This window comes from Tiliqua scincoides, chromosome 7, assembly GCF_035046505.1.
Source record: "Tiliqua scincoides isolate rTilSci1 chromosome 7, rTilSci1.hap2, whole genome shotgun sequence".
NCBI classification, from domain to species: Eukaryota; Metazoa; Chordata; class Lepidosauria; order Squamata; family Scincidae; genus Tiliqua; species Tiliqua scincoides.
Window position 1 is genome coordinate 16,179,966 of NC_089827.1, and position 23,288 is coordinate 16,203,253.

The 23,288-nt window shown below is 45.8% G+C and overlaps 2 pseudogenes; one reads left to right on the plus strand and one right to left on the minus strand.

Moving 5' to 3' along the window:
- Positions 1–4,849: 4,849 nt before the first annotated feature.
- Positions 4,850–4,969, minus strand: LOC136657763 (5S ribosomal RNA; annotated as a pseudogene).
- Positions 4,970–6,671: 1,702 nt separating this feature from the next.
- LOC136657708 (5S ribosomal RNA) lies at positions 6,672–6,789 on the plus strand (annotated as a pseudogene).
- The last annotated feature ends 16,499 nt before the right edge of the window (positions 6,790–23,288 follow it).

Below are 23,288 nucleotides of genomic sequence, written 5' to 3' on the forward strand. Positions count from 1 at the left end.
CCTAAGGCCCCCATCAACCTGGTGCTAACACCGCATTCATAGGTAGCAGCCATCAGATGTATGCATCATTAACAAAGCAAGGTCCAATCTTGCAGACAATATCACCTCTAATGTCTTCACTCACTTTGAGTAACAAACTTATGATGCGTTTTATGAATGATAACTTCATTTCTTAAACCAGATGCTTCCCTCCCCAAGTCAGCATCTGTTTCATGATAATGTGAGAATTATACAATAAATGACTGATTTCAGGTACAAGGACACCTTGTCCAATGTTGCTAATGTCTATATTTTTCAAGCGCAGGCTCAGCATTGGTTATCATTATGGTATGCAGAAAAGATAACTTCAGTTGTACTTTTCCTTAATTAATCTGACTATCAGTCATGGGAAAACTCAGTTATAGCTGATGTGATAGCAACATCTGTGGTCCATAATTTGCAGGATGAAAAGATCAGACAGTACCACATCGTATGTGTTCCTGAATACACGCTTGTGCATTGTAGTGCCGTGCACGCCATGTGTGACCCAGACAATCGAGGCGGTTGTTGGACAGTCAATAATTTTTAACTCCCATTGATTTTTAAATTATGCATTATATATCCTATAGATGTGAGTCAAAAATTAACCAAGTCACAATAAAACTAAAGGACTCTGGTCAATACTCAGCATGGAAAAATCTCTTTTCAGTGGTTCTGTCTGATACTTGATGGCATCATTCAAGAACACAGAGCAGAGCAGCTTCTCATATGGTTGGGAACCTTCAGTCTCGAAAGACTATGGTATAAGCCTACAGCACCTGGTATTCCCTGGCGGTCTCCCATCCAAGTACTAACCAGGCCTGACCCTGCTTAGCTTCCAAGATCATGGTATAAGCCTACAGCACCCGGTATTCCCAGGCGGTCTCCCATCCAAGTACTAACCAGGCCTGACCCTGCTTAGCTTCCAAGATCAGCACTTTACCCTCTCCTCTCTGCTATGGTGTGTTAGTGTCTGACACATGGCTATCTGACTAAGATCACTAATGGCTCAATCCTACTGCACTTTGGGCTGTCATGTGGAGCCCTTTGCAACTTCCATTTTGGGGGGGGGGCAGCACTCCCAGTTTACCAGCGCATTGCCAGCCACCCACTGGAGTGGGTAGAGCAGCAGCAGGGGTGGGGAGGGACATAACGGAGGGAGGGAGAATGCGGAAGGGGGTAAGATTCAGTGGTGATGGTGCATATTGGGTCCTGCCTCCCTTTTCCGCAGCCTCAATTTTTCTCCTCAGGCTTGCACCAGCAATTTTATCGGTGCAGGTCTGAGGAGCCTCATAGTGGTTCAGGAGGCTTAAAGAGGTGTAAGGGGATTTAAATCCCTTTTCACCTCTGAAGACTCCCACTTTGCCCTTCCCTCTAGTTGCGGCATGCCTGTTTTTGGGGCGGCTGCACCAGCGGGGTGTGTGTGTGTGTGTGTGTGTGTGTGTGTGTGTGTGTGAGAGAGAGAGAGAGAGAGAGAGAGAGAATAGGATTGGGTTCTATGTTTTCATATATTAGTCACAGAGGCCTTCCTTCCCCCCTTGCCATTCAGACATTACACATCCTTAACCGCTATAATGCTAATACAACCTTGTGTAGACCCATGTCTCTTATTCCTGTAGAATGAGCAAGTCTATGTTTTCTCCAACTTACCATATGGTGAATGAAAGGCTCTGTCTGAACAGCTGTTCTGCCTGTTCATGGAGCTCAGGCCATGATACCTCTGGAGGGATATGTTTGTCTGGAGGGAAGTCACAGGATCCTGGAGATCTCACTTGGCCTCAGTGCCTTTTACAGACCTGTTATTTTATACTTAAAAAAATAATAATTCTAGAAATGTCTGTTCTACCTTTTACTGAGACAAAAGTAAACTGAGCAAGTTGGACTGCTGGGAAGAAGTTTTCTCCATTGAATCACAAGACAAACATTTTAATATTAACACCAGTGTATCCTGAATTTTGACAGACAGACATTTTGACATACATTTATCAGCAGTTTCCCAAAGGAGGAAGGAGGTTTGCCTTCTCTCCCCACCCTCATTTTGCCTTTATTGCCAGCTAGGCCCTCCACCATCATTGCTTGGCCATTCAGTGCCTGCCTGCCTGCCTTTGAAATCTGCTTTTACAATGCGTTGAATATTAAAAACGCTTAAATCTGTGTAATGATCTGAAAATGCCAGGAATTTGTCTGTGGGATGATATCACCAGGATCCTTTGTAAGTGGCGCTCTGTGGGAATAAAATTGGAAATATTCAAAAAGGGGGAAAGGATAAAAGAACAACCCTTCTGCCTCACTGTATTGAGAAGGCTTTTTTTTTTCGTTAGAACAGAAATTTTCAGTGAACATATTCTGTGTGTTCAGTAGCAGACCTCCCCAGCCCACACCCTGGGGTAAAGGTCTGCGATGGCACCCCCTGCGGGATGCCACCACCCTTGGCACGCAAATCCACCCCCACCCCACTTAGCTGGAGTGCACGGAGCCTTGTGCAACTCCAGGATGTTTTGGGGAAGCCTCCTGAAGCTTTTCCGATGCTTTAAACTGTGCCTCCTGCAAACCGGAAGCACAGTTCCATGCAGTTCCATGCCCGGGGCATTTGGCCATTTAAAGGCAGGTCCGCTACTGTGTGTTTCCTGACTTCTGATGAGACCATTACTGTTGTGAAAATAATGATAAATTTATACAATTTCTTTGTTAAATTCTGATGTGTGAGACGGCAAGACCTTTCGAGTCTGAGTCGTTTTGAAGTTCCTAATGACTTGAAAACTCTGAACTAGAAAAAAAAACTAGAAGCTATTACCATCCTAACCATAATTAGGTGTAGGGTAGGAACATTTATTTGAAGTTTGCCTTTGTTATGAATTCCCCACCCTGCCCCGTTTTAAGTCGGTGACTTTTAAATAACATTAAAGTTATGGTGATTTCATCGAAAGAATAGCACAGCTGGCTATCAGCTGACAAATCATAATGCAGAATAATATATCGCTGAATGTTTTACACTGAGAACAAAACGTGAATATAAGCACTAAGTTATAATACTGTAGTTCTCGGTGGGAGGGGATGTAGCATAGATGTATCCAATAGTCCCCCAGGGACTGGCCTGACATTGGTCTCTTCTGTGCAGCAGAGCCGTAGGAGCTTAGAAAACCTGCCTGGTGAGCAGAAGCTCTTTAATAAAATAACATTCTCAAAGCTATTAACTAAAGAGAGGCTAATTAAAGCTTCACGCTGTTCATCTTAAATATATCCAGCTGTTTCATATGTTACAGTACGTCAGAGTGGAGAACAAGCATATTTTAAAATGAGGGTATAAGTATTTTTTTTTTATTAACTTTTATTTTATATGATCCTTGTACCTTAAAGTCCACTCTTATCCAGCTTGGCAAATACATAGTAAATTGTATCATGTATAGACCCTCCATATCTGCAGGCCCGACATCCATGAATGATGTGCCTGCAGCTGGAGGGCCTTAGATGACTTCCCAGATGTGAACTTACAGTCATGTCTGGGATGACTTCTGAAGGTTGCATGCAGCCTCCCTGTGCCTCAGAAGGCCTTACAGATGTTTCTGAAAGGTACTTCTGCTTTGCTGATGCAGCACTCCATGGATTTCATTATCTGCAGAATTCAATATCCATGTGGGGTCCTGGAACAGATCCCCCTGAAGATACCAAAGGCCCACTGTACATTCTTTTTATATATATATTCCAAAGTGCCTTTAAAATATAGCATCAGCTTCATTCAACCTCCTCAACGATTCTGTTAATAAGTTCTTGTTGGAATGATCAGGCTTTGACAGAGGGAAGATAATGGCCCTGATTCTCTTCCTACTTGCACCAATGAACTGAAAAAAATAGACTGAAATCTTGGAATAAAAGGCCGTAAAATGGAATCCAGCTCATTGCTCTACTCAGGTCTTAAACGATCAGTGAGGAAATGGTAAGTAATGTTTTGGATAAAGTATCTTATATATAGGAAGTCTTTAGCATTATGCTGCTGGATCTAACTACCTTGTGGCCTGCCTCTGTAATTTGGAAACAGCAGAGCAAAAACAATCTAGTTTTCAGAACAGATCAGCTTAGTAACCATTACAGCATGCTGAGAGGAGAGAGAGCGCGCACCTTGAAATAAGAGCAATTTGCTAGACTCTATATCAAGTGGGCTGCAACTGACCAGTAGGTTCTGACCTGACTGTTGGTGGGTCATGAAACTGACAAACTGGTAGCCAACAAGAAAAATTTATTGAGCCCTATGGAAAGTGAGACTGAACTGCACATGTACATCTACTCATGAGTAGGAGAACTTGCCTCAGTTTTGAAGTGCAGGCCAAGAGGAACGCGCCACCAGAATGGTCCTGATCCGGTGAACGCAGGCCTCAAAAAGTGCTCAAGAAGGATGTCCCCCCATCCGAGCTGACATTGAGTCCAATGGAAAGCAAATCTGAGCCACATGTTGAACACCAAGCAATGGAGGATGCAAGAACTCCAGAATGTTTCCAATCTAATGAATCTGGAGCTCAACAAATTGGTGGTTCTGCCCACTGTAGTAAAATGGGTAAAAACACAGGCTTGAGCTGCTGAAATCTTTTTTTGAATATGAATACCCTACTCATAAAGCTAGGTGGGTCCCAATTGAATTGTTAAAAGTGGGTCTGGTGCTAAAATGTTTGAGAACCACTGGTGCCCAATGTTTGGGAATGATTAGAAATTACTGAACTGGGGCACCTCCCTTATGAGGAAAGGCTACAGAGTTTGGGGCTCCTCAGTCTAGAAAAAAGGTGCCTGAGGCTGGGACATGACTGGTTGGCAACCTTCAGTCTCGAAAGACTATGGTATAAGCCTACAGCACCCAGTATTCCCATGCGGTCTCCCATCCAAGTACTAACCAGGCCTGACCCTGCTTAGCTTCCAAGATCAGACAAGATTGGGCACGTGCAGGGAAACAGTTGCTGCTGTGACATGACTGAGACATACAAAATTATACAGGGGATGGATAGAGGGATGCTCTTTTCCCTCTCACACAACACCAGAACCAGGGGACACCCACTAAAATTGAGTGTTGGAAGAATTCGGACAGACAAAAGAAAATATTTCTTTACTCAGCATGTAGTTAGTCTGTGGAACTCCTTGCCAGATGATGTGGTGATGGTATCTGGCCTAGATGCCTTTAAAAGGGTATTGGACAAATTCCTGGAGGAAAAGTCAATCATGGGTTACAAGTCATAATGTATAATGTGCAAACATCTCTTCGATATCTCTGCTCATTTGTTTTATGGCATCCTAAGGGCCAGATTCAATCCTTGGCATCTCCTAGGGAAGGCTGAGAAAAATGTCTGTCTGAAACCATGCAGGCAGGGTTGACAATACTGAACTAGGTGGACCAATGGTCTAATTCAGTATAAGACAGCTTCCCTTGTCCAATGGTTTCAACCATGGATTTCTCCTAGGACCATGGCATCAACTTCATTTAGATACCATCTCCTCTTTAAAGTCCCCTGCCTGGTATCCATGAACTCATGCTGGGGTAATGGTGACCTGCAGTCCTGTAATGTCATGAACACCCCATTATTCATGGCATCAGATACTTCTGAATTGTCTAAAACAACTATTTTCAGCCTTTTTCATCTCATGGTATACTGAGAAGGGCTTAAAATTGTCAAGGCACACCATCAGTTTTTGGGCAGCTGACAAGGTGCATTGCACTACTAGCCAGGGGCTCCCATCTACCAATGGCTCTATCGTATGACCCTCCCTGGGTAATGGGTTATGTCAGAATGCCAGATGCAAGGGAGGGCACCAGGATGAGGTCTTTTGTTATCTGGTGTGCTCCCTGGGGCATTTGGTGGGCCTCTGTGAGATACAGGAAGCTGGACTAGATGGGCCTATGGCCTGATCCAGTGGGGCTGTTCTTATGTTATGTTATGTTTGAGGTTATGTTATAACCTCAAACACCCACAGCACACCTGTAAACTATTCATGGTGTACCAATATGCTACAGCACAGTGGTTGAAAATTGCTGGTCTAGGACAAACCACATGGCCCAATTCTCTCTCAACATCTGGACAAAGAAAATCAAGTAAAGGAACAAATATAATCTCAGTAATATGTTGAATAAAAAAGGCACATTGGTAGGGGGCCTAGAAAACTGATAATAACATCTAGAGTATGAACAACATTAGCTATGATTTCTTTTCCTACCTTTTCCTAAAAGTGGAAGGTGAAAACAGAAAAAAAATATTTGATTCAAAAATAAACCTTAAGAGTCGGCATTTTGAAACTGCAGTCATTAGCCATAAATTTGAGGACATAAGTATCTTTCCCTACGAAGGGGAGAAGCACTTGTCAGTGAATGGCCTAGTAATTTTCTTTTCTGTTTCACTGGTCGAGTGGACGTGCAATCAGCTCATAACTGACTGAGTCTTTTGGGGAGACCTTTTAACACATTTAAACGCAACTAGATGGGGCAACAGAACATTGTGAAACAAATCTTCTCCTCTGGTAATGATCTCTTAATGGTAGAATTTCAGTTTCCACAATAGTCAAAAGACCTAAATTACAAATCATTTCACCCAACTGTGTCCTGTCTTATGTATTTGACTATTATTTGGATAGAGCCGTGGTTCTCAGAGAACTCAGCATTCACTGACCACACAGAGATTGGTTGCAAAATAATACGCTGCACATGCCTGATCTCGTCTGATCTTGGAAGCTAAGCAGGGTCAGGCCTGGTTAGTACTTGGATGGGAGGCCGCCTGGGAATACCAGGTGCTGCAGGCTTATACCATAATCTTTCGAGACTGAAGGTTGCCAACCAATAGGGATGGTATCTGGGATCAGCTAGGTTGGGCAATGGCTAACCCACCAGATGGATCATCAGGCTGTGCTGAACCCTGAAACCTCAGTAGAAGAGATAGTGCCCAAAGCACCATCGGATGGTGAGAGACAGATATCGTATGAGCCCAATGCAAGGGACTTGCCCAAGAGCACCCAGGAAACAGACACCAGCATAAACAAGTACATCTATGTTATAGTGACAGAGAGCCCAATCCTGAGCTTTTAACACCGGTCCATTGCTGGCGCTGAGTGTCGCAAATGTGCCATAAGGCATATTTGCAACTCTCAGTGCCGGCCAGCACTGGGCTAGCGCCGGTGGACTGCTGCTGCTCCGCCACTCCGTGGTCGCCCAAATAGCTGGGCGGCGGAGAGGTAGGTGGGGCATGGAGGGAGGTAGGGAGGAGGCGTTCCAAGGTGGGGGGAGGCAGGTGGAGGGTGGGAAGAGGGTGGGGAAGAGGCATGCCGGGGGAAGGGACAGAGGCAGGACCAGAGGAGCTCCTCTTCTTTGTGGTCTGCCCGATCTGTTGCGGAAACCCAGTTTGTTATGATTTGTTTACACCTGTGCAAAAACCACAGTTGTTTTACAGCGTTAGCCAACATGCGGAAAAACCAACGTGTGGAAACTCAGTTTGTTTTACCGGCAGGGGTGAGGTTACCATTGAATAATTATGGTTTGAGGGTCTTACAGCATGTGGCCCAGGTGATTGACAAGGAGGGTTAGCCAGGCTGACACCACCCTGGCCATATGGAAAGGAATGTGGCAGACTGAACTGCATGTGTTAACTGTCCAATCACGTGGTTGGGCAAAAAATATTTTAAGCTGCTGCAGGCAAGTTAAAAACTTGTAGTGGGCCAGATGTGGCCCCAGGCTGTAGTATGGAGATCCCCGCTATCATTGAAAGATCCTTGGGTATACAGGACGATGCCCCTCACATGGGATCAAGATTTATGGGCATTTAGATTTGGGTCCCATCCCCAAGATATCTCATTATGTTTCTGTAATTACTCCAAAATCCAGAAAAATCCAAAGCATGTCCATTCCCAAGCATTTGGAGAAGGTATACTCAACCTGTATTAACATGTTAACAGAAAATTGCTGTTGGTTTTGAGTTGAAAAAATGCTGTACACTTTGATCCTCTGAATAATTATTATGCCTTCATGAGCCTTCATCGAAGTCCAGCTTTTCATTTCTAATCTATATGAATGGCCTGCCATCTCTAGGTATCAGATCATTAGGAGAGCTTTATTCAGATTATATAATGATTTATTGTAGGCCTGTTAAGATCCGTACTTGTGGCTGATGGCTTGATTTCAGGCTTGAGCAGCATCAGTGATTTGCCTGAGTTTAATAATTTATCGCAAGAAACAAAACAGAGATTGACAAACTGGGCACTTGATAGTGAGTAAATTAATCTTATAAGTGGAGATTGGGTAAATTCTCCACACACCGATCTCCATTGCAGAGAAATAATTTGTTCAATAAGTCAACGAACCAACATAGAGGATGTTCAGCAAATGTGGTAGTGACTGAGTAGGACTTTGTCATTGAAGAGAAACTACATGATACATGACATCTGGTTCTTAATAGTTCCACATTACTAATGATCGATTTGCTAGAAGATAAAGTTGACACTGAGTACCGTGAACTCAGCTGCACCCAGGGATGGATCCAGTGTTTGTGTTTGGAGGGGGGGGGAAGTGATCATGAGCACTACCTTAACACCAGAGCCCAGGTCATCAGGTGGGTAGACCTGGGTTCCCAGTTGACCTTTGGCCTACATGGTTGAGGTTTGGAGGGCAGGTAGATCTGAGCTCCCACATGGACTTGGAGCCCAGATCTACCTGCAGGGCAGAACTGGACTCCCATTCTGACTGTGCTCTGGAGACACCTCTTCCATGTGGGTAGACCTGGGCTCCCAGTTGAACCTTGGCCCTTTCAAGGTGGGCACCCTTCCCTGCTGGAGTTACAGTTTGGGGGGGACACGCACCCATGGCCCCCCTGGATCCGCCCCTGGACCATGGCATTGAACTATTTTGGGAACTAAACAAGGTGTGATACTGGCAAACAAATTTGTTTAAACCTGGGTCCTGCTTAATATCCTAAGTTAGTAGGTGGGGTTGGTCGTCAGTGAAAGAACATCTGCTTACCACACAGAAGGTCCCAGAATGAGTTCTTGGTGTCTCCAAGGAGGCCAGACAAAGGTTCATCTAAGCCACCAGCACCTCTTTCTCCAGTCAAGACCCAGAAGTGACATCATGATGTCATCTGACATTGTGACGTCACTGCTCCAGGCACCAGGGCTTCTAATCATGCCTCCGGTATTTCCCCTGGTTCTAGATTTTCACTGAACCCAACACACACATGTGCACAAACACACAGAGCACCCTCATGCACACATGTGGAGGAATCTAGGAGGACTGAATAGTTTAGCGTGTGGCATGCCTTGCTGTTTCTAAATAACTACTTTTGATGGAACACTCAAGATTGTTGCTCATTCAGATTAGATTATTGCAGTCTCCTGATGTATTGCTTCTGAAATTTGCATGTGAATTAGTGACCAGGGTGAAGGGAACAGGGATAGCTATTTCTTCTCTGTACAATGGAGTGTGCATTAATGTGCACTGTGAAATACCTGCTCCTGCCTTCAGCCACTGCATAACTTGTGCTTTTAATTAAATTGCTTTCACAAGGTCCAGAGCAGAAGCAAAAGGAGCTGACTCGAATATCGGGTTGGATTAGATCCACTGTGATGAACAATTTGTGCATGCAGCCAAAAGTGCCTTATCTAATCCGACAGGATAAAAAGTATTACCTGCAAGTACGCCGTTCCCTGGGACACAATAACTCTGTTTTGATAATCTCCGCATTTATATCAAGAGTCGTTTTTCTGCTTTTCCTCAGTCGTTAATTACTGCTTTTCTGTAGAAATAGATGGGCAGAATTTGGTGAATGTTTTCAAGTAGCAATCTTTTTTTTTTTCCCATTTGTGGCTGAAATCCTTTAAATATCTAAAGGTTGGTCAGATCTCTTCTTCCAATTGATACAATGGCTTGAATATCAAGGTCCTCTTTTCCACTTTTGAAAATAGGAGAATTCCATTTCATTCATTGTTAGGTGGATTATCCCTTGGACCTCCTAGATGTCGCTCACGGCTAGTTGCTCACTACTAGTCAAGGCTTTTAAATTTCATATGTCAAGACTTTTACATTCCAAATGCATTTAGAAAAATTTCTGTGCTTTGCATGCATCCAGTCTTCTATGCTATTCCCTCATATTCATCTATGCCAGAGTGCAGGTTACACATTCAAAGTTCCTAGAGGAGAAGAAAAAAGGAGAGCGGAGGGTTTGCTGGTGTGAGAAGGAGGGATGGCTGCTGGAGCTTTGTGAAGAAGTTAGTACACTGCAGTCCATCTGGGTGATAGTACTGCAGAGGGCACTCTGATTTAACGGCTGTATTTCAGAAGTTGCACTGCTGAAATAGCAGAACTGGGAGGAGAGCCCAATTATCATTCAGGCCACCTTTTCATCAGTGCCACTTCTGATCACTCCTTTAGTACTGCTAGGAGAGAAATCGAAGGAGGACGCAGAAGCAATGATGACTTGGAATCACATTTTCAGGGTTCATGAAGGGAGCAAAACCAGGCTACTTTTCTGAGCCTGGTCCCCTCTTTTATTAACCTCCGTTTCAGCCTAGTACAAAGGTCAGTAGGTAAAGCAATGTAAGTTCCTTAGGGGATTTTTCATTTTGTTGATTCAACCTGTTTACTCAGTCTGCTTCCTAACTTGGGCATCACCCAGTCTGAACTTGGGCATCACCTAGTCTGCTTCGTGACCCGGGCGTCACCCCAGAGTGTGCTCCTGAGGGTGGGGGTTAAGTGTGCTCACTGGCCCATCACGTAAGCAAAAGGATAAGGTCCGGGTAAGCAAAAGGGTAAGGTCCAGTATTCCCCTGATCATTTCCTTCAGACTCAGAAGGTGAGGAATGATATGGGGAAGGAGGCAGACCAAGAGGGTGAGGGAGAAAGGAGATCTGGTGAAGCACTGGGAGAACCTAGTTATTATGCAAACTGCCCTTTCAGCAGTGCCACTTCTGCCAAGGCATCACCCCACAGAGCACCTCTCAGTTATTGGGCTGTGAAGTGGCACTTCAGCAGAAGTGGCACTGCTGAAAGGGCAGCCTGTGTGATAATTGGGCTGTCCCATATTTTGAAAATCAAACTAAGGCTGCAAGCCTAACCATCTTTCCAGCACCAAGGTAAGGGCAATGCAGCTCCGAGGTAAGCGGACAAACTTTCCCTTATCTTGAAGAGGCCTTGGTGACTGCCACCCAACTGCAGGATGCAGCACATGCCCCATTGGCACAGCTATGTCAGTGCTGGATAGGATTTGGGCCTAAGACATGTATATTTTCTCTTCTGTCATGTGCAGCTAATGAGTCTGTAAGAAAAAAAAGTGCTTATTTCTGGTCATTGCCTGCCTAACGACATCTGCTCTTACTGAATGATGTCATTTCCAGCCCTCAGGAGGTGCCATGAATGCTATTCGGCCCCCTGTATGAAATGAGTTTGACACCCCTGTTCTAGAGCAAGCTGGGATGTGGTGAGGGGGCTGCAGAAAGAAGGGGATTTGCAAAAATTCACCCTCTGTTTTGTGCAAAGTGCCTTCCATGCATGCTGATGGCACCAGGATGCAGGTCTCTTGTTGTCTTGTGTGCTCCCTGGGGCATTTGGTCTGCCACTGTGAGATACAGGAAGCTGGACTAGATGGGCCTATGGCCTGATCCAGAGGGGCTGTTCCTATGATCCAGGCTAGGATGTAACCTACAGCAAAACTAACTGAACACTAAAACCCACAGTAAATGGGAAATGAAAATACCGGCAGAATTTAAAAGCCTTGAAAAAGCTTTTAAAATGAAAATGACTTGTTGGACACTTCCCCATCCCAAAGCCGTCCTGCATGTGGAAAAGCAGTAGATCACAGAAGAGCTTCAGTCTAGCCTGCTCCCTGACATGCTTGAATTTGTAAGTGCGGGAGCTTTTAACCTGTCTGTTCCTCCACTTGCATTATCAAATGCCGCAATTTGGCGATGCCTTTATGAGCACTTGACAGTTCATATTTTTCTCCTTTAGAGTACCATCTCCCAAAATTGAAATGTTGCCTTTCATATGTTTGGTGGGGGAGGTGGGCTTCATCTTATTATTGTCAGCAAGAAACATCTTAGGCCATCTTCACAGATGATACACGCTGCACATCTTGAATATCAAAATAAAAGGTAAAAAAGAAATCAAGTTGTGTGAGAGCAATGTGAAATCGGGAATTAACCTAGGACAGTTGCTGCTTTCAAAGATTGGCATCAGAAATCTGGACGGTTTAAGTCTCATTAGAGTCTATACCATTCCCATGTGTCTGAGAGGCACATAGGATTTGGTGTAATGGAAAAGGATTACGGCGAAGGAAAGAAGGAAGAAAATGCTTACGGACCATTTCTTTTGAAATGAGAATGTTTCTTTTTCACTGATATAATAATAATAATAACTAGGTATTTATATACCGCCTTTCTGGTCATCGGATTGCTCCTCTGACTTTATTGAAGGCGGTTTACATAGGCAGGCATTTTTAAATCCCTCAAGGGGATTTTTAATAATAATAATAATAATAATAATAATAATAATAATAATAATAATAATAATAATAATAAAACAGGTATTTATATACCGCCTTTCATGGTTGTCAGATTTCTCCTCAGACTTTATTTCAAGGCGGTTTACACAGGCAGGCTATACTAAATCCCTATAGGGATTTTTACAATTGAAGAAGGTTCTGTCTTTCAAGAACTACAACATTTCAGATGGATCCTTTTATGATCTGGTATCACATTCTGGCCTCCAGTTTTCCTCCCATGCAAGCTGACAATCCTTCATATCTCACTTGAAGGGCGGCTGTGATATCCATTCCTGGGGTTGACTCCCTCCCCGGGGTACCTCGCCGCTTACCCGCCGTTCGAGATGAAGTAGAGGCAGCAGTCCAAGTTCTTTTTATGCGGTTTAATTTGGTAAGTATTTTGACATTCATGAGTCTGTGTCTTTCCCTTGCCTTAACATGAATTTCTCCTCATTGCCTGCCCCTGTTTACTTACAGGTCTTTCCCAGGCTGGACGTAAGGGATAGTTAGGTCGGGATGACTCCGGGTACCATCTTCTGGTGTTTGGGTCTTTTCCCGGCCCGTCTAAGCTTCCTCCGGGGTGATAGGGCCTCCCCTTTCCACTCCCTCCTCCTCGCCCAGCCAGATGGACGGGAGCCAGTGTGCTCCACAGGTCGCTTTCTCCCCAAGGCTCTCCTGCTCTCTCCTTGTTATCCTTCCCCTCTCGGAAGCGGAGGGGGGTGGCCTCGTTCCTCTCACGGGCCCTCCACCTCTCCTCCTCTCTCCCTTCTCCTTTTATCCTTCCTCCCCAGGTCTTGCCTCCACCCTCCGCCAGCTCAGCCCGGGTCTTCCCTCTCTCTCCTTCTGTTTCCGCCCCACCTACTCTCAAGCCGGCGGGGAATCCCCGCCCCTCCACGGCACGCCCATCTGCCGGACCGCCGGGTGCCTCTGTCGCCAGCCACCCCCAACTCCTGCCATCACCTGAGCGGTCGGGAGGGGTGTCCTGCCTTCCCGGTGGCGACGATGTTCCCAATCGGGGTCGCGTCGTGGTGGAGGCGGCGATCCCCGTCGCTGCCGTTGTCCACTGGGCTGCGGGCCCTGGGCGTCCACCCCAGCCGCCCATCGCTCCGGAGGAGGCTGCCCAATCTTCCTTGTCAGATGAGCTCCTCCTGCCTTGCCGGGTCTTCATGGGTGCGTTATTCCCCTCGGGGTTTAAGCCCCCGTGACAGCGGCCAAAGAGCAGATGGAAAAACTCGGCTTGGTTTGTCAGCTTCTTCAAGGTCTCGCCATTCACAGTGCTGGTGGCCTCGAACTGGCGACCTTCAGCTGTTATCTTCAGGCAAACGGAGGCTCTACCCTCTAGACTAGATCTCCTGCCCTATAATTTTACAATTATAGAGGTTCTCTCTTTCAAGAACCAACAACATTTCAGAATGGATCTTCCTGGTTTGGTCTCACTTCTGGCCTCCAGTTCTCCCACGCAGGCTGACAGCAGCTCCATCTCTCACATGGAGGCAGCTAAGACACTTCTTGCTCACACCAAGAGCAGGTGGAATTACTCAGCTCAGCTTGTCAGCTGCTTCAAGGTCTCGCCGTTCTCAGTCGTTCAGGGAGCTGCCAGTGTCCTTGAACTGGCGACCTTCTGATGTTATCTTCGGGCTAACGGAGGCTCTAGACCAGGCCTCCTGCTGATATAACTGCATTAAGGACAGTTCCCACGCATATCAGGAACTGGGCACAATTCAGATAAACACAAAAATTCTGTTAAAAGATTAATTTTATTTATTTGAATAGAAGTCCACTTGCATAAGTACATCTGCATTATTTACGGGTTTGGAGCCCGCAGATTTCTTCATCCACGGGTCCCCAAACCCATGGGGGCCGGCAGACCTTGACCCTCTGGACTGCTCCGGTCACCTTCAGAGGTTTAAATGGCCCCAGAATCCTTGGATAACGAGAGCAATTAACATACAGTTCAGTCCTGAGCTGCCCAGCGTGCAGGGCTTCTGTGTCACCAAAATGGCTATCCTGTACACACTGGGCAGCTGGTGGCAGCTTCTCAGGAGAAGGGGACATTCATTCCCTTCCCCTGAGTAAGGGAAGTAGCTCCCCAATGGGGCCACTGGACTCTATGGTGGCTCTTTAGCCGGTGCAGAATCAAGAAGCCTCATGTCACGCCATGAGGCCTGACACGGGGCTCCAGATCCAGCGGCGTGGAACTCCGCCTGTCCCGCTCCCCTCCCGCTCTGCTCCCTCCCCCATCACACCTTCTCCTACCCTCCATTCCCTTCCCTGCCTCCCCCCATGCCCCAACTTACCTCTCTACCGCCAGGCGCTTTGCGCAGAGGACGTCATCGAAGGTTGGATGAATTTGGACGAAAGAGGAAAGCACCTGAACAAAATTTGAAATGTGGTTATCATTGTAAATGATGAAAGAGCAAAGCGATGAAAGGCAAGTAGATCAAAGTCAAGGTACTGCTGTATTTTAACTTCACATAATAACAGTGGTTGACTGCATCTCTTTTAACCTGTAGCTCTTGGACCCCACCTTTTGCATATTTTCCCCTCCTTCTTCGACCAAGAATGACACTTGATGCACCTGATAAACTGGTTCACAATAGCAAGAAATGTGTTTGTCTTGAACATGCTCCAAGCAGTAGCGTAGCTAGAGGGGGGTGCAAAGCACTAAGTTTTGCAGGCTCCTCACTGCGTCGTGCAAGGGTCTGCTCTCCTTCGGAGCCATTCCAGGCTGTTAGAGCAAAACAGAGGCCCGGAATGGCTCCGTAGGGGACGGAGAAGGGTAGCTTGCACAGCACGATGAGGAACCTGCAAAACTTAGTGCTTTGCACTCTAGCTACGCTACTGGTTCCAAGATCATTTTCGTTTTTGCTGCCTCAAAGTAACACAGCTACCCCTCTGAAAGCCTTGACAATAAACTGACTGTTAATACTAGGTTGTCCTTATACCATTCAAGTTATTCTTGTTTCTGCTTTTTTAATTTTAATGACAACTATGTAATATTTACTAGAATGAATTCCCCATGCTTGTTTTCAATGCTGCAGTGGCCAAAATACTAGTTCAACATACTTTTTCAATGCAAAATGAGTGGTCCCTGGATAAAGTAGCATCTGAAAAATGTTTAAAGATGCTATCCCAATGAATGGCAGTCTATTAATCTCAGTTATTTATGGTTATAATAAAGTTAAGGCTGTACTGTACACTTCATGAGGACATTATAAAATGTGAGGTCCGATCTTAATAAGATTCCATAAGGATTAATAGGTGTTTACGATATCTCAGCTAACCTTTTTTTTTTTAAAAAAAAAACCCATAGATTTACGATTTCTTATTAGATTATCATTTGTAAACCTGCAAGATTTATATGAATACTATAATATTCAACTCTAGGAAGACAGATCTTGAGCAGCACTATCATTAATCACTGTTGTTTGATGACGATTGGCCAGAAATAGTTGCTGATTTAAAAAAAAAAAACAACTGTAAAAATGGTGCATTTCTGTTTGAGGAAGAAGACCGTCACAACATCTCTGAAAGTGAAATGAAAGCCATCCATCAGGCATGGTGTTAAGGTAATTGTATTTGTTGCCATTTAAAACTCAGCACTTTCTAATTAGTCACTTGCTCGACTTGACAGTTTTCTTTCAGGGCTATCAATCCCCATTCTGTCCTTTGGCTAGAATATGCGTTGAGAATATGCAGTCAAGAGAGGTCTAAAGAAGTGCTGTACAGCCAACATCCTACACCTACAGAGGCATTGGGTAGCCCAACCCACCAGTCTCCAGCTTGCAGCTCTGGCAACGGCCATCACAAAAGTGCAGAGGCAGTTGCTGGTACAGAGGACAGTGTGGGCGGGCGCTGGGTCTTTGCATGAGTCAGAGAGATACTGGGTGGCAGTGGTAGCGGTGTGGAGACATTCCTGGGCAGGGGGGAGGATGGGGAGGGTGGCAAGGGGCAAAAAGGGTAGAAGAAGGTGGCACAGATGTGGGCGGACTGGGCCTGGATGGGGGCAGGGATGGCAGCAGAGGCTGCCACTAGATCCTATCCCCCCTCCTGGGCCTGATCCACTGACATGGGGCTGCATGCGCCTGTTGGTGCAGAACTGAGTAGCCCCATAGCTGCTGCTGGGGCTTTCTCCAGGGCAAGGGGTCAAAACTCCCCTTACCTAGCGGAGACCTCCAGCAGGCTTGTTGCCTGCGCTGGATGTAGCTGCAGCCATTTCTGCACTGCCGTATTGTGGCACAGGCAGTTCAGATAGGGTTGGGCTGCCAGATTAAATCAGAGCAGAAATGGTGTAGTAGATGTAAGACACCTTTTTGCCCAGAGTGCCTCAAGGTCCCAGTCAGCAAGTCTTTCCTAGCCTTACTTGGAAGTCCATGCGGTGAACCTGGAACCTTCTGCATGGGCAGCGTGTGCTTTACCACTGAGCTATAGCTCCACCCCAGGGCAACTCCAGCTCACTGCTCCTTGGATTACAAGGAGTGTACTGTCCCTCTAATTGCCACCTGGCAACCATGACCCTTTAGGGCAGGGATTCTTAACCAGGGGTATCTGTTCTCCTAGGGGGTATGGGAACCAAATGTTGGCAGCGTGGGACTCAATGTCTGAACACTTTTAAAAAAATGTGTTTTTTTTCAGATTAGATCAGCCATTTTCCTGAACTTCTGATTTACAGCCCAGCTCCTGATTTACAGCCCAATTCTGAGCTGCCCGGCACACTGGGCTGCAGCAGTGCAGAAAATGGCTGCTACTGCATCCTGCGTGCTCCAGGCAGCCAGTAGCGGCTCCTTGGGAGAAGGGAACTTTTGTCCCCTTCCCCCACAATGGGACTACTCGATTCTACAGCGACCCAAAGGTCGCCATAGAATTAAGAGCGTCCATGTCAGGCAGCCAACCCGACATGGAGGCTTTGAATTTGGTGGAGTGAAGCTCCACTGGCCCCACCGCCCTCCCACCCCGCTCCCTCCTCCTGGCACGCCTACTCCCTGCCCCCTCCCCACCCTCCCTCTGCCTCCCCTGCCCCAGAATGCCTCCTCCCTGCCTCCCCACACACCTCTACCTACCTTTCCGCTGCTTGGCGGTCTGCGCGATCACTGAGTGGTGATGCTGGGCTGGCACTCACCTGGCGCTAGCCCAGCACCGGTCAGGGCTGGGCTAGCACCAGTGGAGCACCAGCGCTAAGGCCCATAAGTGTGCCATAAGTGTGCACTGGCTGTGAGCCAGCGTGCAAAGCTCAGGATTGGGCCTCTAGGGGCTAGTGCTCTGTACTCTGTGTGTGTGATACATGGCATGTCATTCAATTTGATCCTTTCTCTTTTTGCATATTTCTCCACCCAAAAAATTGTACTGCATGGCATCCTTATCTTTGCTGCTCATCCTTATTAAATGCCAATCCATGAAGGTGTGTAAAGAGCCATTGCATTTAGATCCTTGGGCACTTCCAAATCCCTCCATGTGCACATATAGCATATCCAATCACAAGCCTATGGGACTCCTTTGTGCAAGAGTTCTGTGCCTGCAACAGACTGGATCGTTGATGCCACCTATGTGGGGAAATTGGAGATGCAATAGCTGTGTGAGTAAAGATAGCATCTCCTGGTTTGCCAATAGAAACCCAAGACTTTATTGTTGTGTAATCTATCAGCAGATGTGAAGTATAAATGGATCCTAAATGACATTACTTTCTTTTTTCAGATTTTTCCATTTATGGCCTATTTCTCAACTATTTCTATCCAGATATATTTTAAATAACATGTCATTGTTTTCTCCATTATAGTTCTTCTCATTTTTTTTGTTTCCATTTTGTTTTCATTTTTCTTTCTCTTGAAAATACCATATTTAAAAAATGTTACAGTAATCTTGTTTTAGAAAGAAAGAGAAAAAATAGGTCTCATGGAAGAATCATAATACCTCCCATTTCGGTGCCTTTAGAGTTTGACCTATTCTTGGATATATTTGGGGCGCTGATTCCAAAAATGGCATCAGTTTTGCCCTATCAGCTCTAGTTTTGCCCTATCAGTTTTGCCCTATCACACAGTTTTGCCCTATCAGCTCTAGTTTTGTAGATACAGTATAGAAACTTTGTATTCTGATTCAACCAGTTGTCTGCACATCAGCGTCAAAGGGAGCAATCCTAACATGCGCTGGAACAGGCAAGTCAAGAGGCTTGCACTCTATCCAGCGCAGGGTAGGTGCCCAAAGTGGCTCAGCCAGAGGTAAGGTGAAGCTTTTCCCCTTACCTCCGGGTAAGCCATCCTGGCACCAGTGGGTCTCCTCGAACTTGCACCACCTCCTGAGGTGACACAAGTCTGAGGAGAGCTGAGTGACTTGAGGCCGCTCCACATTCCTCAGGAACGGGGGTTGGGATTTGGCATAACTGCCGGGTCCCAGCCCTGCCTCCCATTCCCTACCTGCCCACTGCCTGACCTCCCTCCCCCTGCCCCGGAATGTCTCCCTCCCGTCTCCTCCCCACCTCCTCTCCACCCACCCCAGAGCCTTGCGTCAGCCTAGCTTGGCCGATGCAAGGCTCAGTGCCTCCGTTGGCATGGAGACTTATGTCAACCTCTGCAGGCTGGCACGCCTCTGCGTTGCAACCTAGTCAATTCAAGAGGAAGCGTAAATGTGCCTTACAGCATGTTTGTGACCCTCCTGGGCCGGTGCAAGGGACTTGTGCCAGCACAAGGCGCAGTTTGGATTGCGCTGTAAGGTGAGTCTGCTGGATGCAACTGGCGCTTCCAGTTTGTGCAGCCTGCCCACCCCTCAGAACACCTCTCACTCATGCTCCTGGGGGTGGGGGGCACATGCCCCAAGGCACTATGCCTGTGAGACCTATGGGGGGGCGGTACCATCGCTCTTTCCCACTGGAGCCCTTCTAAGGCAGGGGAGGCCTCACGCGGTGTCCTCTGGTCCTTTGAAAACCTTCTGAGGCCTCCAGAAGGCTGTTAAAAACTACTCCTGTTTTTCTGAAGAAAATCATAAGTAATGTTTAAAAGTTCTCTGGAAGCCTCAGAAGGCTTTTGGAGGGCCAGAGGATGCCGCATAAGAATCTGAACTGACCATAAGCAGGGGACATGGCAATCTCTTGAGGGGGTCATTCTGTGGTCTTGGCCCCAGGCAGCAGATGGGCCAGGATCTCATGACACCTCCAGATAGAAGTTGCCATCCCAAACCAAAAGTGCCTTCTGGTCATGTCTAGGACATCTTCTGAGACCCTCCAGCCATGGGCTCAGAATCTTTGGAGGTTCAAATCCGTGGATGCCTAGCCGCACATAAAGAGGGCCCACTCTGGAAACAAAATTAGATTATGCTGAACTTCAAAATGCAGAGAAATTTCAATGAGTATTATCATGTCTTTGATAAACACATTGCTACTGTATTTATTGGCCTGGGAGTCCTAGCCCTCTATATGGCTCACTGACCAAGAGACAAAAGTTTCTTTTTATGTCTATTATTATGGAAGCTATTGATTGTGAGCACTCAGCAAAGGCAGCCATTCACCCGCAATTCTCTGGAGCACTTAAAAATCACTCACTTTCTTCATCCCTTCTTTTCAGCCAGCTTCCTCAAGAGGTTTGCCATTTACGTTGTTCCGTTTCCCCCATAGCTACTTTAATTTGAGGTACAAAGTAAGTTAGAAAAGTTTGGTGACCTTCCCATTGAAGACAAATGACATGACCTAAATTGCTTTCATTGTCAATAGCAAGGAACATTCTGGCAACACAGCGTTGGCACTGCCTAAAAAAATTCATTCTGCCTGAATTCTGTCATTGTCACCAACCTTTCTTTTCAAGATCGCACTGGTACTTCTAACAAAATGGTCTGAAGGAAAAAGATAATCAGTGAGTTAAATATACTAGGAGAGGATTTATCTCAGCAGCTATCAAAGAACTTCTCCTGTCTCACTGCAGGAAAATAAATAATGGCACTACTTCTGAAATTCCATTTATTTCATTAGCAACACAACCCTATGCATGTTTACTCAGAAGAAAGTCCCATTGCATTCAATGGGACTTATTCTCAAGTAAGCATGCATAGGATTGGAGTATAACAGCCCATTCCTATTCTTTCCTTCCCTGGCCAAGGTAGTGTGGCGAAAATGGCTACTGCTGCATCTGGTGGACCGAGAAGTTGAGGAGATCTCCTCTAGGCAAGGGAATGTTTGTTCCCTTACCTGGCAGTAAGCCTCCACAGCATGGAGGGGTCTGTTCAGACCTGTGCTAGCGAATTCACTAGTGCAGGTCTGTGTGAACCCACACTGTGGGATCAGGTCCAGGTAGGGGGCTAGGATCTGGTGGCCTCTACTGCTGCAAAACCAATCCTGTCACCACCTTGTCATACCCTCCCCCACCCCATCACTGCAGTGGTGTATTTGGAAGGAGTGCCACTCTGGGGCATACCTTCAAGGGCTTTGCCCTGATCTGGGTCTCCCCCCTACCCCTACCCCTCTGAATGCTACCACTGCTGAGCTCTTGTTGTGTCCAGAGGGTGTTCTGAGACCTGGGGTGGCCTCCCCAACCCTCAGAAGGCCTTCTAAGTCCTCTGGAAGGGCTTAGAATGTCACTTTTGGTTTTTTTGGGCAAAACCTTTTAAAACCTTCAGAAAGCCTTCTAAAAATGTCACTTCCAATTTTGCACAAAAAAACCACAGAAGTGACATTCTAAGGCCTTCCAGAGGACTCAGAGTACCCTCTGTATACCTCTTGGAGCGAGGCTGGCCAAAGTGGGTGGCCTCGTTCTGAATGGCTCAGATGTGAGAGAGGGTCAGGACCCAGCGGCCATTGCAGGAGTGACACTAATCCCCCACGGAATGCTGTCTGGGTTCACAACATCTCTGTGACCCCCCCTCAGCTATGCAACTGCATCACCACCTCTCCCTACCCTGTTCCACCTCCCCTGCCATCCTACCTGCCTCGGTGGGTCCTTGGGAATCCTCTAGCAGGCTCAGGAAGGCTCCAGCCTTCCCCCACTGCTCCTGCAACACGTGAGTTTGCATGCTGCCAGAATGTATTTTATAATTCTCATAAGGCAGTCTACCCTGGTGGAAAGTATGTTCTGCCAACATTCAACCCAAATAGGATTGGACTGTGAGAATAGTAGCTTTAGGGCCCAATCCTATCCAATTTTCCAGTGCCAGTGCAACCATGCCAATGCATGGCATCCTGTGGTGGGGGGAGAGTCACATAGGCATCTAGCTTAAGTTATGTGAACACTTGTTCCCTTACTTTGGGGCTGTAGTGCGGCTGTATCGGTGTTGTAAATTTGGATAGTATTGTGCCCTCAGCCATTGCATAATTTTTCTTTAAAAAAGAATGAGTGCTGAGGAGATGTTTTCAACACTTTCAGGCTAAATTGAAACTTTAGTGCGCATTGATGTAGACTTGCTGAATGGCCTGCAAATTATAGTTCATTGCAATGCATTTTGCATTAGAATGAAGTTAAACAGCACCACTGTTTTGAAGTAATTTCATGGCTTGCCATCATAAATTTTGTTATACTTCTATGACATACCAGCCCACCTTGGAGGCTGTTACTATCCTATCTACCCAATCTACAGCATAGTTAAACTAAAATACTTGGGATCAAGTCAATTAAGTCACACTGAATGTCAGTGTTAGTATCAAATTGCTTCCGTTCCAGTGATATCTTTGGGATGTACAGATCTACAGTATAGTGTTCAGTGCCTGTGATATTGGATCAACGTCAAACTAGGCATTTCCTCCAGATAAGGCTGGAGATAAAACCACATTTTCTTTAATTTTCACTACGCTAAGACTTTTTTTAATAGAATCAAACTGAATATACCTCCTTTTTCTTCTGTTTCAGCTGCACATTCACAGATGCCACTGGGAGTAAGATAGAAACCCGTGACAAGTAGAGGTTAGTCAGAGTGTTGACTTGGATCAAGAAGACCTTGGCTGAAGTCCCCGCTCAGCCATGAAACTTGGTGGGTGGACCTTGGGCCAGTCAGTGTCTCTCAGCCCAACCTACTTCACAGGATCAAAGGAGGAGGGGTGCAACCTATGAAATCACTCCTAAACAATGGCATTGTTTACTGCCATTGTAAGGAAATATATGAAATATTTACAGGATAGACATCTAAATAATTATTCTTTCCATTGAGAAACTTTTCTATCAGTTTACGACCATCATTTGCATAGGTTTTGATACTTTTGAAAGCCTTTCCATTGTATTTTCTGAATATATCCCACTACTAGCATATCCTCCTTACAAATTCACATCATCCATTGGGATCTGAAGGATTAAGGATGAAATCCTGATCTAAATTACTCATTCCCTGTGTTTTATTATACAGACCGGAATGCATCCTAAGATTTGATTGCTTGGAGCAGATTTCCTTTTGTTTGGTTAGCGAAGAAATATTAGCCCTTGTAGAAAAATTCACTAGGAAATATGATCAAAGGTAATAAATCACCTCTTCTGCAGGTTAAATTTTGACCTGAAAAGTAGCTTAAAATGGTAAGGCCCTCCTAGTGATTCTTTTTTGAAAAGGTGACAATATTCATTTGATTTGAAATTGTATTTCAAAACAGAGGTGGAAGAAGGGATGAAAATAGGAATGAAGGATGAAATTCTGTCCTGTCTTTTGGGCCCCTTCCCTTCTCCATTGGATTATAACTTCCTGTCCCACACTGGGTGACACCTGAGTGTACAATGCCACAGTTATGTGGTTCAAATGTGCAGCTAATTTATTTTCAGTTTCACTGGGGGAAAAAGGGCTTTGTACTACTTACTGATTTAGTTGTAACAACAGAAAAGGATGTGA